The sequence below is a fragment of the Nerophis ophidion genome, linkage group LG11 (genome assembly GCF_033978795.1).
Source record: "Nerophis ophidion isolate RoL-2023_Sa linkage group LG11, RoL_Noph_v1.0, whole genome shotgun sequence".
Taxonomy (NCBI): domain Eukaryota; kingdom Metazoa; phylum Chordata; class Actinopteri; order Syngnathiformes; family Syngnathidae; genus Nerophis; species Nerophis ophidion.
The window spans coordinates 25,831,372-25,836,719 of NC_084621.1; the positions used below are offsets into that span (position 1 = coordinate 25,831,372).

Genomic DNA, 5,348 nt, shown 5'->3' on the forward strand with positions numbered 1-5,348 from the left:
ACAACGTTGAGAACTTGTTAAATTAGTAACTCGAGCATAACATTGAAACAACATGCTTTTTGACGACGTTTATTCAATGTCGGGTTCTTGCGTTTATTTGACCATCGAAATAGTGGTCATTTTTCGACCAATATTCTACAACACAAATACAACGTTGAAACAACGTGCTTTTTGGCAATGTTTAATCAATGTTGGGTTCTGGCATTGAATTTTGGTCATTTTTCAACCAATATTTTACGACACAAATACGACGTTGAAACAATGTGCTTTTTGACGACGTTTAATCAATGTCGGGTTCTGGCGTTGATTTGACCATTGAAATGATGGTCATTTTTCAACCAGATTTCTACAAAACAAATACAACGTACAAACGACATGCTTTTTGAAATCGTTTAATCAATGTCGGGTTCTTGAGTTGATTTGACCATTGAAATTTTGGTAATTTTTCGACCAATATTCTACAACACAACTACAACGTTGAAACAACATGCTTTTTGACGATGTTTAATCAATGTTGGGTTCTGGCATTGAATTTTGGTAATTTTTCAACCAATAATCTACAACTCAAATACGACGTTGAAACAACGTGCTTTTTGACGACGTTTAATCAATGTTGGGTTCCTGCGTTGATTTGACCTTTGAAATTTTCTCAACCAATATTCTCCAACTCAAATACAACATTGAAACATTTTTTTTGATGACGTTTACTCAATGTTGGGTTCTTGCGTTGATTTGACCGTTGAATGTTGGTCATTTTTCAACCAATAATCTACAAAACAAATCCAACGTTGAAACGACATGCTTATTGATGACATTTAATCAACGTTGGGTTCTTGCGTTGATTTGACCGTTGCATTTTGGTCATTTTTCGACCAATATTCTACAACTCAAATACAACGTTGAAACAACGTGCTTTTTGACGACCTTAAATCAATGTTGGGTTCTGGCATTGAATTTTGGTCATTTTTCAACCAATATTCTACAACACAAATACAACGTTGAAACAACATGCTTTTTGACGACGTTTTATCAATGTTGGGTTCTGGCGTAGATTTGATCATTGAAATTGTGGTCAGTTTTTGACCAAAATTCTACAAAATAAATACAATGTTGAAACAGCGTGACTTTTGACGACGTTTAATCAATGTTGGGTTCTTGCGTTGATTTGACCTTTTGAAATTTTCTCAACCAATATTCTCCAACTCAAATACAACATTGAAACGACATGCTTTTTGATGACGTTTAATAAATGTTGGGTTCTTGCGTTGATTTGACCGTTGAATGTTGGTCATTTTTCAACCAATGTTCTACAAAACAAATCCAACGTTGAAACGACAAGCTTTTTAACAACATTTTATCAATGTTGGGTTTTTGCGTGTATTTGACCGTTGAATTTTGGTTATTTTTTAACCAATATTCTACAACACAAATACAACATTGAAAGAATGTGCTTTTTGACGATGTTTAATCCATGTTGGGTTCTTGCGTTGATTTGACCTTTGAAATTTTCTCAACCAATATTCTCCAACACAAATACAACGTTGAAACAACATGCTTTTTGACAACGTTTAATCAATGTTGGGTTCTTGCGTTGATTTGACCATTGAAATTGTGGTCATTTTTCAACCAAAATTCTACAAAACAAATACAAAGTTGAAACGACAAGCTTTTTAACAACATTTTATCAATGTGGGGTTCTGGCATTGAATTTTGGTCATTTTTCAACCAATATTCTACAACTCAAATACAACGTTGAAACAACGTGCTTTTTGACGACGTTTAATCAATGTTGGGTTCTGGCGTTGATATGACCATTGAAATTGTGGTCAGTTTTCAACCAAAATTCTACAAAACAAATATAACGTTGAAACGACGTGCTCTTTGACGATGTTTAATCAATATTGGGTTCTTGCGTTGATTTGACCTTTTGAAATTTTCTCAACCAATATTCTCCAACTCAAATACAACATTGAAATAACATGCTTTTTGATGACGTTTAATCAATGTTGGGTTCTTGCGTTGATTTGACTGTTGAATGTTGGTCATTTTTCAATCAACATTTTACAAAACAAATCCAACGTTGAGAACAAGCTTTTTAACAAAATTTTATCAATGTTGGGTTTTTGCGTTGATTTCACCGTTGAATTTTGTTAATTTTTCAACCAATATTCTACAACACAAATACAACGTTGAAACGACAAGCTTTTTGACGACGTTTAATCAATGTTGGGTTCTGGCATTGAATTTTGGTCATTTTTCAACCAATATTCTACAACTCAAATACAACGTTAAAACAAGATGCTTTTTGACGACGTTTTATCAATGTTGGGTTCTGGCGTAGATTTGACCATTGAAATTGTGGTCAGTTTTCAACCAAAATTCTACAAAACAAATACAATGTTGAAACAGCATGCTTTTTGACGACGCTTAATCAATGTTGGGTTCCTGCATTGATTTGACCTTTTGAAATTTTGATCATTTGTCAACCAATATTCTACAACACAAGTACAACGTTGAAACGACATGCTTTTTGACTACATTTAATCAATTTTGGGTTCTGGCGTTGATTTGACCTTTGAAATTTTCTCAACCAATATTCTCTAACTCAAGTACAACATTGAAACAACATGGTTTTTGATGACGTTTAATCAATGTTGGGTTTTTGCCTTGATTTGACCGTTGAATGTTGGTCATTTTTCAACCAATATTCTACAAAACAAATCCAACGTTGAAACGACAAGCTTTTTGACAACATTTGATCAATGTTGGGTTTTTGCGTTGATTTGACTGTTGAATTTTGGTAATTTTTCAACCAATATTCTCCAACTCAAATACAACATTGAAACAACATGTTTATTGATGACATTTAATCAATGTTAGGTTCTGGCGTTGATTTGACCGTTGAATGTTGGTCATTTTTCAACCAATATTCTACAACACAAATACAACGTTGAAACAACGTGCTTTTTGAGGCTGTTTAATCAATGTCAGGTTCTTGCGTTGATTTGACCATTGAAAGTTTCCTCAAACAATATTCTCTAACACAAATACAACGTTGAAACAACAAGCTTTTTGATGACGTTTAATCAATGTTGGGTTCTTGGGTTGATTTGACCATTGAAATTTTGATCATTTCTCAACCAATATTTTACAACATAAATACAACGTTGAAACAACATGCCTTTTGACGACATTTAATCAATGTCGGAGTCTGGCATTGATTTGACCGTTGAAACTTTGGTCATTTCCCAACCCAAATTCGACAACATTGAAACAACATGCCTTTTGACAACGTTTATTCAACGTCAGGCTGTGACGTCGATTTGACCGTTGATATTTTGACACTTGTCAAGTAACAACGCTGATCCAACGTCGGACTTCAACGTTGCCTCAATTTACAAAACTATTTTGCAACGTTGTTTCAAAGGTCAGTTTTTACAGGACAGACACGTATAATCAACGTTGTATCAACGTCCCGTGTCTGCGGGGTCTGCCGTGTCCTCGGGCGAGACACTTCACCCACCTTGCGCCGGCCACGCTGGTGCAAATGTAAATAACTTAAAAGCAGCAATAAACATGAGAAGGTTTGAACGTTTTGTTTTCATGAGAACGTTTTAAACATCGCTTCGCTTGCATACAGTTAGTCAATTATTGAAAAGAAACGTATCATTTTTTTCTTCTTTTTGTGGCCCATTTTTTTCTTCTTGTTTTTAAATGGCATCTTTTCTATTTACCGTTAAGCCCACCATTCATCGGCGGCTCTTAAGTTTTTAATTCATATTTGCATCTCTGGCTTTATGAAATATTCAACCCCTGCAGCAGCCACTTTGGAGTCCGTGTGGGTTTTAAGTGATTCCGAAGGTCTGCACGTTTTTGCCTTTTAATTTATTTAGACGACGCATTTATTTATTTATTGTTCTTTATTATTATTATTGCATCCTTGAAATTGCAAGTAGAAGCACTCTTTGCGTGTCATCCCAAGTGATGCAGAAAGTAAAAAAAAAAAAAAAAAAAAGTGTGATGATGGCGGGCGTACCTGGGAAGTCAGCAGTGGCTTTCCATCAAAAGTTGAACAACCTCCAACTCTCTGACGCAAAACACTTTAGCGCGGATCCAAAAAACAAAAAGGAAAAAAAACGGAAATTTGAAAAAAAAAAAAAAAGGAAAAAAAAAAAAGTGTTTTGTTTCGAAGATAGGTCTTCCCCGGGGGAGGGGGGCGGGGGCCGGGTGGTCGCTCGGGTCGGAGGCTGAAGTTGGAGCCGCGCACGGCGGGGAGGATGGAGCCGAGGGATGCACGCTTGGAGGAAGAGGAGAGGCGAGTGGCGGCATGCGGGAGGCGCGCTTTGAGAGGGCGGCAGGTAACGCAAGCACCGCCCCTCCCCGTTGCTCCGATGCGCGAATCGATCATTTGCCAGCTGGGCCGCAGCTTGCCCCACTTTGCGCTTTTTTTTTTTTTTTTTTTTTTTTTACATGTGTGCGCGCTTCCTCCCCCAAGGACGATTTGGACGAAATAACGCGTGTGCGTTCCAAAACAGAACTTGAAAATAAATAACGCACTTGTTTCAAACTATTTTTTAAAACACTGTTTCGCACGCAATCAAATCAATCGCATTATTTGTTGTTTCCGCTATGACCCGTGAACGCACCATTTTTAGTCAAAGGGATTTTTTATTTTTTTTTGTCAGGCAGCAAAAAAATAAATAAAGGGCCCGTTCAAATTCGAAATAAATGATCCAATAAGGGTAATTATAATAAACGGGCTTAATCTTAATTTAATTAAAAAAAATGTCAAAAGTTCAACTCTGGGAAGTCTTGTTAAAACACAGCTGCGGGTGGAGAATCATGTTCTTTATGTTCTTAATTCCTAAAGTAAAATACCAAAAAAAAGAAACGAGATGATTTCCACATATTACAAATATTTAAAAAACGCCTGAGTTGAAAAAAAGTACTACACGTCAATAGCTGGAATGTCTTATTGTAATCTGGTTATTATCATACCTCTGCAGGCATGTGGAGGAATTCCCCAGTCGTTAATCTTGAAATCGCAAATATTAACAGCATTTTTTTTATATAATTGCTGGTGTTCATGTTGTGATTGACACATTATGCAGACTTTTTTTTCTCTCTCTCTCAACAGGAATGCAGATCTAACTAGGCAAATAAATAATAATTTGCAGCAAAACTAGACACACAAACTTTAACTTTTTTATTTATTTATACAAATGGGAGGTGATTACAATCTATAGTTGATCACTGAGACATAGTACTTGGAGTGAAGACCTCTATGAAACTTTCTGTATGAAACTTGTGAGATCTGCATTCATTTAAATCCAAAAAGAAGAGGGGAA

The 5,348-nt window shown here is 35.9% G+C and overlaps 1 protein-coding gene across 1 annotated transcript in view; it reads right to left on the reverse strand.

The window, feature by feature from the left end:
* The window catches only part of satb1b (SATB homeobox 1b), a 210,205-nt gene extending 205,945 nt beyond the window's left edge, over positions 1 to 4,260 (reverse strand). Inside the window, exon 1 of the mRNA XM_061915459.1 lies at positions 4,037 to 4,260. The gene's annotated coding sequence lies outside the window, so the exon portion shown is untranslated. The remainder of the gene's footprint in view (positions 1 to 4,036) is intronic.
* Positions 4,261 to 5,348: the final 1,088 nt, after the last annotated feature.